Here is a 13,670-nt window from a genome sequence, read left to right as displayed (position 1 = left end):
GGGGTTCCCCCTGCACACAGCTGCAACAGGGAGCTCCAGGAGGGCACTTGGCATTCAGTCCACAGGACAGGGCTGCACTGTCAGTAAAACCCCTAAGACATGAAGAGTATGGTGGTTGGTTCCCAGTACTAATTGCTCTGATCTGTGTATCCACAGCTATTAATTTCCACTGGTGCTATTGTGCTTATCACCAGCTTTAGCTTGAGTTTCAGACATGCAGAGTATTCCTATTTGCCACTGAAATCAACTGTAAATGCTCCTCCTTTTTGTGAGAATGAAAAGTGCTCACATTCCTGAAGTAATATGTCTATGTGTCTTGTGAGAGATGCAGCTTTAAACCTGCATAGAAATTTCTTTCTCTTTCAGTTAATAGAGGGACAAAATCTGAACTTAAAAAAAAAAAAAAAAAAAAGAAAAAAAAGAAAAAAAAAGGGTTTCAGCACTTGTCCTTTGTGATAAATCTGTTATTATTTTCTTTGATAGGCTGCAGTACTTTAAAAGTCTCCAGGTTACTCAGGACTATTTTTTTTCAAACTTATTTTGCTTATTTGGCCAAATAGAAATCCAGCACAACAGTGGAGAACTTTTCAAATATTAAACATAACTAAATACATAATAAAAGCATCATTAAGAATGACTTTGAAACAACATCAGCTGTTTTACATTCATACAGTAATATAGACCAGAGACTACCCGAGAGAGTACAAATAGTTACAGTTATTTAGTCATGCACTGGGCAGCTGCTTTGACCCTCTGCACAAAACCTTTTCAGACTTGAAAAATCTGTTTTGACATATATGATGCAGGGATTAATTCCAACAGCCACATGAAGACGCTTTCCATATCTTTTGGCATTTGAGTAGCTCTGCTGTCAAACAGACACATTACATCTTTTAGAACAATTTAGTCTTGTTTTTGGTGTGGTTTTTATTGGTCTGTACTTCGTACTGGCTCTTTTCCATCCCTCTCTTCCTATCAGTCTGTCTTTTTCTAAGTATTGTTATTCATGCTAAGATATGGAATTTGCAGCATCTGAATGTTTCCTGCTCCCCTGACATTTAATCTGTTCCTTTACCTATAATAGATGGTTTGTAATCTTTTACTCATGAGCAATGTCAGCCAGATTTGGGGAGTTTTTGCTTCTGCCTTGCTGCTCAGCCTACTTTGTGGTGCTGGAGGACAGTCCCCACAGCTTCCAAGGAGCTTGAAGTGTCACTGCTGAGATGCTGGCACATCACCTCCTTCATGGTCAGAACTACTGGAGTAAATAATCTGAAATTGCTTTTAATTAAATGTTTAGCATAAATGATAGCACAGTTAGTTGTTAGACTGTCTAACAGAGATTAAGCCACAGAAGTTCTAAAACTATCTTTACACTGGCTATAGTTTGTGAACACCCCATCTAGGCTGAATGTCTCAGAAGTCAGGGCTGGTGCAAGGCTGTTATTCAAGAGGATAATGGGTCTCCATCAGTACAGCTTCTTATTTTATCCAGCTCATTTGCCCTTGCCAGGCCCCCACTATAGTGGCAGAACAGGAGTTGTCAGATATTGCATAGGGTCTGTTCTAGCTTATAACACGAACTCATTTTATGATAAAAGTTTTGTTTCAAATGTACTTTGCTTCATCTTTTCACACAGTGTAAGTCTCAACCTGTAGTGTCTGTACAGATGAATACAAGGAGACTGGAGTTGTAGAACAGGCCTGTTGGATGTGTTGATCAGGGCAACGCTAACTCAAGCAGCCCCTTTGGCTGCCATACACATTCCAGGTTATAGGCATGGCTCAGACACATGGCCTGGAGGCTCAGCCCTCTGCAACAACCCCGTGTGTCATGGTTGTACTTGGGCTGTGTCTCCCAGGGGACTCCAGAGCCAGCAGCAAGGCTGCAGGCAACACACACCATGGCTCTGCTGGCACATGGCTTTGGTGCATCCCTGTACACTTGTATAGACACAGCTCTACACTTATATATATTCAGTGGAACCTTATGGACTTGTCAGGCACTATAAAGAGTGTGGAGGCTGTTGGCAATAGGGAGAGGGAAGCAACATGGACATAGGTCTTAAAAGAATGGTTCAGACTGTCCACACCAGAGGATGTGAAAGAGGAACTTTCTGCAGTGTTGGCAGTGACTACATCTGCCAAATGAGCACTAAAAAACTGTGCTGAGTCTGCATTACCAGAAAGGCCCCAGCAAATGGCTGTCTCCTGACTGTCTCCTTGTCCTCTTGTAGTCATAATTTTGGGACAGTGAACCTGGACATAGCAACTGGGATGAGAGGTCAAATGAACAAATACATCAGAATGGAATCATAGAATTGTTTGGGTTGTAAGGGACCTCTAAAAGTAACCTAGTCCAATTCCCCTGCAGTAAGCAGGGACATCCTCAACTGGATCAGGTTGCTCAGAGGTGTTTTAACTTCTTAAGTCCACTTAAGTGCTGTTTGGCAATCAGAGAAAACTATAATATGACATTTTATCTTTTTGTTGTTTTCATTGTTTATTTTTCTAATAATTTTTATTCAGCTGTTACTTTTTATCTTCTTTGAATTTTAGAATTTGTTCAAATCTGATGCCTCTAAAGCAAAAATGAGACAAAATAGCCAAGTAGACAACTGATATAAAAGCAAATAGTTCTGGAATATCAGTGACTGTAGCCTAAAATAGACAAAAGTACTATGTGCTTCAGTCAGTCATTCTGATGGTTGGTAGGCCATTTTTCAAAAATTCAGTGAAATGAATAACATAGAGTTACTCTGCCCTTGCAAAATAAATAGCAATGCCCTGAAGACACTCTGAAAACATATAAGGAAGTAGGGCTGTTTTTGCTGTTTATAACAGCATTTCATTCAATGGAAAAAAAGCCAAGGAATACATTTTCCAGATGATTTAAGAGGTAGTATGCTGATACTTGTCTTCCAATAGCAACAATTAAAATAGCTGGGTTGTGTAACCAGACTGCAGACATTATTTTCAGTATTAGCCCATGCTTCTTAAAACATCATTAGCTGATAATCTGCAGTTTATTTTGAACACAAAACAATTTGGTTTTCAGAATTTATGTGGGGATATTTTTCTCCTTTTTTTTTACCCCAAAACCTACTGTCAGGATGGTAATTAGTGGTAAGTCCACACAAGAAAATTCAGCTCAGAACTCAATGTCAATGTCCCCAAAGTGCTTTTGTACTGAAGTGTTTTCGGAATCCTTTAAGGAAGCAGGGTCTGAACAAGCTGCAACATCTTGGATCTTCAGTCAGGGCTCTCCCAAAAAGTCAGAAACGTGCTCAGGTCTAATTTTTCAGGTTTTATCTTGTTATCAATAGCACTGTTTAACAACAATAGCTAAACAATTAATTTTAAAACTATTTAAACACAAATGAAAGCTCTTCTTGATTAAGGAGTGCTCTGTAGGCTCTATATCTGCATTTTGTGCTATCAGATTAAGTCTTACAGCTAGTAGCCTAAATAAATAAATAGATAAGAATCTGAATAAATATGGATCTCTTTTGCAATGCGAAGCAAAACAATTATACTGCTTTAGTGCAGGAGACTGCATTCATGCTCAAAGAATAAATGATGTTGCTGCTTGGATGAATAAACAGGTGAGTGTCAGCCCATGCTCCATCAGGAACAGTGGAAAAAAGATGCTTTTTTTAATCAAATATGAAAATTCAGAAATAATTTTTTTTCCTTCATCATTTTAGTTTTTCCATGGAACAATATAATGGAAGCTTTTTAGAATGATGACAGAAACTACCAAGGAACATGGCTACGGCTGAATCTCCATGCAGAAGATGGGCATTGCTGCCCTGACCACTGGTGACAGCATTCTTCTCCTGTATTCTTCTCCTGATGTGGCAAAGGTCAGCGTGGACAAAAGCAGTCACACCAGACTACATCTTACTGGTAAGTGACCATTACTAAATAGTCATTATTTGCTAGCATGTACCACTCAGTAGTATGAGATTTTTAACATACATTTTTATCCAACTTTATTGTGTGGAAAATGCTAGTTGATACTTAGTTCTTCAGTTGTCTCTGCCTGCTTCAGGGACCATGGAGAGGCAGAACTGTCTTGGGGCTATTCTGTGTAAGTAATGAACTGCCCAGCCCCAGAAGTTCAGTAAGACAAACCTAATTTCAAGGAAATTATTTTCTTCCTCCTGTTGTAGACACAGTGGTCCTATGGCTCTGAGCCAGTATTTCTATAAGTATCAGTTTTTTACTAGTGATTGAATTTCCTTTAAGAGCAGCCTACACCCACAATTCCACCTGAAATCAGCTCCTCCTTTAGCCATCACCTCTAGAATGAATTATCCCTCTTGGGCTTCTCTGCTTTGTGTGGTACCTTTATGGAAACCATGCATTTAAGACTGAATTAAATAAATCTGAGAATTCTTTTACTGGTTCTCGCCTCAGGAAGATGCAACAGTTCATGCAGTTTCCATAAAGAATGCTATCCTGTCTCTTCATTTTGTCAGAAAAAATTATTGAGGAGAGCAGAGGTCACACACATTGCAAATGTGCTTTTGCTAAAGCAGCATTTTCCTGGAGGAATAAACACAGACAGTAGTGAATTATTTTGTCATCATTAGAAATTGTCAGAGCCCCATAATGTTTGGGACAGCAGACAGGTTGGCAACTGCACAGAATCAGAAAAAAACTAAACAAAAAAACCAACTCATGCTGAAAAATGCAATGAACTCTTCAGTCTAGTAGCTTTCTTCAGCTGGTAGTAATGAATCAGATGGGCTGCTGGAAAGGAGTACAGTTTGTAGCTGCTTCAGTGGCTAATGTGGAAGATTTCCTGGCAAAAAGACTCTTTGGTGTTGCACCTTAGGGAGATAGTTTCCCAATGAGTGGCCAAGGAACTTCTTTTGAGATCAAATGATAATTAATATAATTTTCTAGAAAAATTGAGAATCAGTCCTCTAACTAATAGTAGCCCATTTAAGTGCTGCAAAAGAAAAGTTTCACTGATTTATTTTTCAATGTGAAAATGGTATGTAGTAATGGAAGTCTTTTAAATAAGAGTGAAGAAAAATTATTCATTTGGCAAATGAATACTGAAGAAATGCTAGGACGATCTTGATGCTTCTTTCTCAACTGTAAAGATGCTAATTACAAATATTAAGTTGAAAAGTTTACTTTGCTCCTGTCAGATTCTTAACTAAAAGATTTTGCTTAGACGCTGCCTTACTCATATGAATGAGTTACTAATATTCTGTCAGTATGGACAATCTTGAGGCAGTGATGTTTGCAGGGGAGATGACTGCCCTGCTCTGTTGGATCATCTGGCTTCTTTTCCCCTCTGAAAAATACATGTAACAGAGTGGAAATACTGCTGTCACAAACCGTAATTAATAGCAGTGGTGGAATTTTTAATGGGCAAATTCAGCTGAAGTTAAAAAAAAAGGTAATTAAAAAAAACAAAAACCAAAAAACAATCCAGCACTTCCCGGATTCTAGACCAAAGCAATTCATTCTGGGAGATGTTTTACAAATCTGTAGCAATTACCTAGACAAAAGGGTTATTTTATTTATAGCTGGTGACTCACAGCACAAGCACTAGCAGGTTTGTCTGTCTCCAGGCTTTGCTGATCAGAGGCAATTCCTAACCTTCCCAGTATAACCAGCTCCATTAAGGCCTCAGTAATGATTTGTCACTGCCAGACCCACGTCCTCATGGGGTCACAAACCTCTCTGCAAGATACTCACTGTGTTCACCTTTTCTTTCAAGACAGAAACACCTTCCCTTGTCCTTTGCTGTCGAATTTCCATTAGCCAGATGGAAAGTGTGCTTCACTGTCCAGGGCATGTGAAGTACAGCTCCTTAGTCCTTTCTGTCTGTCTGCCTGGATAACAGCATTTCAGTCTCTCTGTCTTCAAAGCAACTGAATTTTAATTGACCCAAAGGCAATATCCACACAAGCAGGGCAGAAAAATGCCTGCTGACTCTGTGTCTTCAGCCTCCCTAATGATCACTGGCACAAAGAAATCTCCTTTCTCAGGGCTGCTGTGAGCCATCACAAATCCTTATGGACTGTAAGGGTTTGACTGACCAGCCAGCAAAATAATTTAGTACAATAGACTATTTCAGTTGGAAGGACCCTACAATGATCATCTCATCCAACTGCAACTATTTAGGTTGCAATTTCCTGTCAGTAGATATTCAGGTATTTTATTTTACTAGAATCAAAATGTTCCCCTATAGTTTTGGAATATCTCATAGAGAAAAAACAAATGCAAAACTATCACAAAAAAAGGTAAAGCCATAAATTCTTTACAGTTTGCTAGCACTAATAAAATACACGAGGTATAACATAGCACCATGCTGCTGAACAACCGATTTTATATTTCTGTCCCTATAGAAATTTAAAAATATGTTTCAATTCAGGCACCACCATAAGTTTGCTCTAGCCACGAGGTGAAATATCAAACCTCCTTCTTTAACTGTCCCTGGAAATATGTTACTCCCATATTAAACTTCTGCAGAAAAAGTATTTTTTGTCCAAGTCATGATCTCTCAGGATATGGCAGATAATTGTGTCAAGAAATCTGGAATCTTTAAAAGATGTGTGTGTGTGCACGTACCTACATCCATCTTATCTTGTGTATCTGCTGCCAGCTATGCAGTTTCCCTTATCCTCACACAATGGCTTTGTCTTGAAAAAGGCTCAAGGGGAAGATACCTAATTCACTGTTTGTATTGTCACAGTTCTTGGGGAGCTAATGGAGACATGGCATGCAAGGACTACGTGAGACTAACTATTCAGATGATGTCTATCTGAGAATTTCATGATTCTATAGGTGACTAGAAAACCATCTTGAAGATGAATACAGGTGGAGTTGAGCCCATCTTTGCCACCTGCTAGGATGAGGATAGGAAACTGAAACTATGTGAGCATTTAATGGGCTAGAATATAATGTAAGAGGGGAAAAGGGAAGTGACTAGAAATACTGACATAGAAAACCATGAAGTTTTATAGTTTCTTTGAACTTCCTTTGTCCTAGAATCTGCCAGAAATATCTCAAGGCTTGTTTCCATCACTGCACTGATTCAAAATAACAAAGAATGCAACATTTGAAAAATTTGACTCACGGCAAATGGCTTGTTAGAGCATGAGGCATCTTTCTGGTGTACATTTTTCATGTCCTGCTGCAAAAAGAACAAAACATTGTGAAGGATGTGTATTCAGCTGAGAAATGTTAAAAATGCCACTTCTAGCTAAGATGTACATTTGATATTGTAGCTACTGCATATCTAAAACTGTCAGGGTACAATGAAATTTGTCACCTATATTTTACACTTCTACTAAGTGAGAACATGAAAATTGACCTCTAGTAACACTGAGTTTGAAAATTCTTGTACATATAACTGTTACCAGAATGATTTCATAAACCATGTGTCTGTCAAACGCATCCCATTGTAATCTTTTGGGAGACAGAATGCTATGCTGTATTTTTAAAAGCAATTTTTACTGTCTTTCATTGTTCTCTCAGGTCATATTAATTCATTTGTGGTGAATTATTTTGTTAGGAAGAAGAGCTTATCAATGCCAAAACTAAGAATTTCTCTGTCAAGTTAGAAATGCAAAAAAAAAAAAAATCTAATTTGTGGTTGAATCCACATATCCTTTGAAATGAAGTAGCTAATATAAAAATAAGCAAAGTGAAATGTTTAAAAGTACAAGAGAAAAGTGATATCCACTCTGGCTACCGAGTAGAGTAGAGTAGAGTAGAGTAGAGTAGAGTAGAGTAGAGTAGAGTAGAGTAGAGTAGAGTAGAAGTCAAGCAGAGGAGAGGAGAGAAGAGCAGAGCAGAGCAGAGCAGAGAAGTAGAATTGAATCATAGAAAGGCTGGGGTTGAAAGGTACCTTAAATATCATCTAGTTCCTGCATGGGCAGGACCAGAACCAGGAAGTTTCACCAGACCAGGTTGCTCAAGGCCCCATCCAACCTGGCCTTAAACATTTCCAGGGAGAGTGCATCCACAACTTCCTCGGACAACCTGTTCCAGTGTCTCACCACTCTCAAAATTAATTCTTTACCTTTTTCTGCTGAAATACATAACCTGTCAGCTCTGTGCCTGGACGGTGTAAAGCAGCCTCCAGTCACCTGGCATCCAGCTCTTTGAGATGCTTCAGTAGAAAGCTCCTGCTGGCAGTTATTTGTAGAATAACATTTCAGTGAGATGATAGCAGGTAACACTCCTGGAAAGGCAACTAAACAGTTATTGCTTTTGCTGTGAGGGGAAACAATTAGGTTAATTACCAAATCTCCTTGAGGTGCCACTCTCGGACATGCTGAACTGCAGGGACAATTTCCAACCTGGCTCCCAAATCCCAGCAGCTCTGCGCTTGGCTCCAGGGAAGGGCTGCCCTGCCAGGACCCTTGGTGCACATCTCCATCTCTCATTGAATCCTGTGTGATGTTACTGTCCTCCTGGTGGATTTTTATACAGAACATTATACAGAAATAGAAAAGCTTTAATCTCCCTGCCTTTTCAGGGAGTTTTCTTGTGAACTTTGATTCCCTGTGCAAGCTTACCTGTTCTTAATTAGCCAAATTCTGCACCTTGAATGACATTTTTGCTCATCATCTCTACACTTTGGGGACATAAACTCTGTTGATATGACCTCCTTATCGATGCTTTCTGTTTTCCCCAAACTCCTCTTGATTCTGATGCTACTTTTTGGAAGTGTATTATGATCCTTCCAGTTAGGTCCTGCACACAACATGGCAATTATTCATCCTCTTGTGCTGAAACCTCTTGTTACACAGATGTTCTGGCAATTCTATTATCTCTGGAGTTTTTCCTGAAAATATCATATCTGGTATGAGCCCAGCACCTGCTGCAGTGATGCACCCTGCAACCTGGGCATTCCAACCAGGGACTGCCAGACTTCTCTCTGCAGTAGTTCAAAAGCAAATGTATTCAAGCTTTTAATTCTAAGCTGCTTTGATGGTGACACCTATGAATGTTTTCTCCTTGTTAATACATACTATAGACTCCTGCTGTGTCTCTACTTCTTTTAAAATGATCAGGAGTTGTATGTAGTTAGACAGCACGAAATGTGCCAGTTGGGTGGAAAAGGAATATTGTCTTGATTCAAGCAGATCTCCCTATTAATTTTCATGCTGTTTTTTGGAGGTGTCTGTTAAGTTTATGTAGTTTTATTTAAGTTGTGCTTCATAATCACTGTACCCAGCTCTCCATTCTTATCCATTTGTGTAACTCCAGAAACTATTGTAAAATTGAAAACCTTAGATTCAGTTGTCAGAGGAGTAACTGCAGCTTTGGTGTTTAGTCTTTAATCACATTGGCTTCCAGTAGATTTAGCTCATGAAATCAACTACTGCATATCATTAATAGGTATTAATAAACAATTAATATAACAAAGCGATGTAAGCAGATGTACAGAACAGATTACAAATTATAGTTACAGAATAAAAAAAAAAATCTTAGACCTAATTTCTGATGTGAGTGCCCACCTTTAGCATTTGGACCTTCTGCTTGTTTGCTGGTTGATAAATGTCTGTCAAAATGACTTGATGGAATTAGAAGAATGCTTTTATTCCACATCTGTATACAAGGTTGAGTAACTGGGAGTCATTACTGGAACTGCTAAAAGAAGAAAAAACAATGTGAGAATCTATATCCTGAGGACATACAGTGCTCTGAGAGAGTCTATCAAAATTAAACAAGTTTAAATAAAAGCAACACAACTCACAGGAACTCCATGGAGTAGATACAAATACAGTTTATCCAGCAGATGGTGTTTAGTGACAGTGGCAGACTCAACAAGCCATGATTCTTGGTTCATCTGTTGTTGAACACAGGCCCAGAAGTTGTTGATCTTTAGTAAGAGGTCATCAGCTCAAAATGTACCAACTCCAGAGCATGAATGACTTTTCCTTGTGAAGGACAGAGTGAGTTGGTGTGCACCAATAAAGATAACAAAGAAATACTGTTCTGAAAGAGACATTGTGTCTGACAGGCAGTGGTTGCTTTCCAGCAAGTAGTATATTACTCCCAGGAGATGAAGGCAGTACTTTGACCGTGTACATATGCAGCATGATCTTACAGATCTGCTCTGGAGAAGTCCTCCTGAGGTGCCCTGTGTTCTCTTCAGAGTGTATGTGGGGCAAACAACTTGCGTTCTCCCAAATGCTTTGGCACAAAAAATTTATCTGCAGGTTGTGCCTCAAGAAATGGAATCTTACCACTCTGGCTAATGAAAGCTGCAAGGTCACTTTACTTCTTTTGGACTGAAAGAGAATTAACCATCCTGCAGATGTGGAAAATTTTGTTCTAGCATCCTCAGAGAAAAATAGGGAGGAGATCTGAGGGGAGGCAGTATGTACAGGAATGTTTATTCGCTTATTCTTGCCAGAAAAGTTAAAGCATAGTCTTTATGGGCACTAATAGTGGTTAAGGTGAACTGAATTTATGGCTCTTAGTCACTTGCTTATTTTGGAAGGGTACCTGAACTCATATATAGTGGAATAGAGGCCAAGACACCACTTGTGGCATTTAAATCCCATAATGAATCAGAACTTGAGGATATGATTCAGTATCTTAAGTTGCTTTATCAGATTTGTGACTCATGGTCATGACACCAAGTCTGGCAGTGTTCTGAATGGTGCCTTCAGGAATAACAATTTTTAATCATTTTTCTTCTGGCCATGAGGTCAAGGTGGTTCTCACTGAGGTCACAGTGCTGTGTTGCTGCAGCCAGCCTGCTGGAAATGAGGTGCTGTGCCTCAAATAACACTTTTGAAGAGCCATTCTCCCTAACTTGGACCAGTTGCTCCAAACTACAGCAAGAATTTCAAAATGTGATACCTTCAAAACTATCATGTATATGCTATATTGATGTATATAAAAACACATAACACTAAAAATTCTTTTTATCCCTTTGTCTCCTTTATTTCCCAGTGTATGTGGTGGCAGAGAGGCAAACCTGGTAAGAGCCCTTCTACCCATTCCAGCAGCATCTTGGCCTCCATCCCTTCTTGCTGCACTGGCTTATGTGTCCCTCCAGGCTTCAACGCTGTGTGACTGGCAGGATCTGCAAGGCTGGCCAGATGTGAATGCTTCAGATCCATGCTGCACAGCTAGCAACGACTACACCAGCAGCAAGGCACTGAGGATTCAGCCTTCTGAAAGCAAAGGCTTTTTTAACAGGGAGAATTTAAAAAACAAATGGAAATATTATACTTAAGCAAGGAGATTAACAAATAATCAGTTCTAACTGCAGGTATTCAGAAAATGCTTTGGAGGAACCTCCAGCTAAGAGGCAGGAAAGTAAGTGATTATTTCTAATACAGCAATATTAAAGAAGCCTTTGAGTTACCTTTACAGTCCTCTTGCTGGTTTGAGAAGAATTATGCTGTACCCAGTGGTATCAAGGGCTGTGCTGAGATCCAACCAAAGGCAAGTACTCATTCCCTAGTTCTGTTTTTATGTTTAGTTATCTTTGCAACACTAACCACAGGAATGATTCACAGGTCTCTCTGGGGACTGCTCCACACTGAAACTAGAAACTGTGCTTTGAGTCAGGCACTGTGGAAAATATCTGTGAAAGCATATGAAGAGAAAGAAATCATAAGCAGCTCCTTTCTCATGGAGCTGGTCTTCAGATGTTGACAGCAGCGAAGTCGTATGAGTGCCTTTGCTACAAGAAAGCCTCTGAGATCTTAAGGTTACAAGTTGGGTAACATCATTAAGCATATGAAAATGTGCTTCTAAACTTCTTTCTATGATTTACACAGTGAATAGTGCCACCCACATCCAATCTGTGTTTGGCTGAACTGCCAAAACATTCAAATCTGTGAAGAAAGCAGCTTACTGAATTTAAAGTGGTTCCCTGCTTTGAGAGAACATGTTCTTAGGACAAACACTCCAAGCTGGGGGAAGCCTAGAATGACTCAAAGTCTGGAGCAGCTGTTATAGTGAAGTTAAATAATTTCATCACCACTGACTCCTTTTCAATACCAAGGGGCACGAAGCTAGTGTCTGTAGTAGCAGAGGACACCCAAGCTGGGAAATTCTCCACTAATCTATTGTTTCAACAGAAAGTCTGTTCTTTCACAATGCAACCGACCTGGGTTCTGAGCCAGCCAAGCACTAACACACCTCACACCTGGTAGATGCAGTGTGCTTTCTGATTATGTAGCTGTTAGGTTTTCTCACAAGTATCCTCATGTTTTGCTTCCATCTGGTTGGTGTGGCTCAATGAAGCAACAAAGCTCTAACAGCATCTTCCTTCTAATCCCTCCCTAAGCCTCTGCTTTTCCTACCTAAGACTCGATGTCAGTTCAGCTTGCTGATGCACCAGGGCAGCTGATCCCCAGGATGACCAGATCCAAGCTGCATAGACCCAAGTCTCTGAGATGCAAATGCAGCATAGCAGGAATTTCCACTTTCTGTTATCAGCCAAGAAAATAAAATCAATGTCCAGGAAATGGCTCCCAGAAATTAGAGTAATAAAACTACTAATGCTCATGTAGTAAAATGAAGAACATAGCGAGCAGCTCTGGAAGATCTGGAAGAGCCTGATCAACATCCTGCAGGAGAAATTTTTTTTTTGTAGACAAACATGAACAAATTCTATCTGTTCCTCAAGCTGGCAGGAAGAAGATTGGGTTGGATGCAACAAATGATCAAGATAAACCACTGGATTCCCAGCTTGGTTTTTTTATGTCAGGAACTCATCTCATTTCTGCTGTGCTGAAAACCTTTACTGATGCTCAGGTAACACAGTTTTTGTCTTGGGCATGTTACAGTCTTAGTGTAAAAGAAGGAAGTTTAGCCTCATTATCTCACAAAGTGGCTTCCTTAGTCCTGGATAGATAAAACTGGTTGAAACCCAAACAGGTAGTGCTGTGTGCTCAGTGATTCCTCTGCTGCCAAGAGGTGTTGATTTTTCAGAGGCAGATAGAACAGATGGGGTTGGTGACAGGTTGAGGAGGATACACCTGGTGAAATCTGTGCATCTGTCAGGAGAGGAATCTCGTAAGTTTGTAAAGACAATCTTTTTGGATTCACACAGATCTAAGCCTTTGATTTGGGCTCTTGTCTAGGATCAAACACTTTTGTCATAGTAACCAATTACTATGGGTTATTGTGGGCCTGAGAATTTATTTTTTTAAAGAAAAACAAACCTTTCAGCTGTTTACACTGGCAGTAATGGTGAAAATTCAGAAGTGAAACTTTTGTTGGAGATCATGCATTCACTGGGACTCTCTTACATCCCAGCAGCTGGCTTTTTTCAGCCTTTGTTCTCCCATTCCTAAATGAGCTGCAAGTTAGCCTCATTTCCTTAAATCCTCCTAAGAGCACATGTATTTATCTTGTCTTCAGCATAACAGTAATTAAAAGCCAACGCACAAATGCTGTGTGATAAAATTAATACCCAGCACATCACTGGTGATTTGTTTCAGTTTCTGCCCAGTTTATTCCAAGAAAAATAATGCTCAGAATGTTTTTCCTTTGAGAAGTGGTAAAATAAAAAGAGCATTTAAAACCCACAGTGTCACTAGACTACTAAAGGAGAGCAAGGATATTCTTTTGCTTACACTGGCAGATGAAGCCTCGGGCAGTGAGGTCTGACATGGGAGCAGCAGAGCTGTTTCTTTGCTGGCTTTTCCATCACCTTTAGT

At 39.6% G+C, this 13,670-nt stretch overlaps 1 long non-coding RNA gene across 1 annotated transcript; it reads left to right on the top strand.

The window, feature by feature from the left end:
* Nucleotides 1–404: 404 nt before the first annotated feature.
* Nucleotides 405–13,153, top strand: LOC139799771 (uncharacterized). Its single transcript, XR_011727460.1, has 2 exons — nt 405–3,909; nt 10,945–13,153. It is a non-coding gene; the product is annotated as an uncharacterized lncRNA (long non-coding RNA).
* The last annotated feature ends 517 nt before the right edge of the window (nt 13,154–13,670 follow it).

This window comes from Heliangelus exortis, chromosome 9 (genome assembly GCF_036169615.1).
Source record: "Heliangelus exortis chromosome 9, bHelExo1.hap1, whole genome shotgun sequence".
NCBI classification, from domain to species: domain Eukaryota; kingdom Metazoa; phylum Chordata; class Aves; order Apodiformes; family Trochilidae; genus Heliangelus; species Heliangelus exortis.
This window is presented reverse-complemented; position numbering and strand designations above follow the sequence as displayed.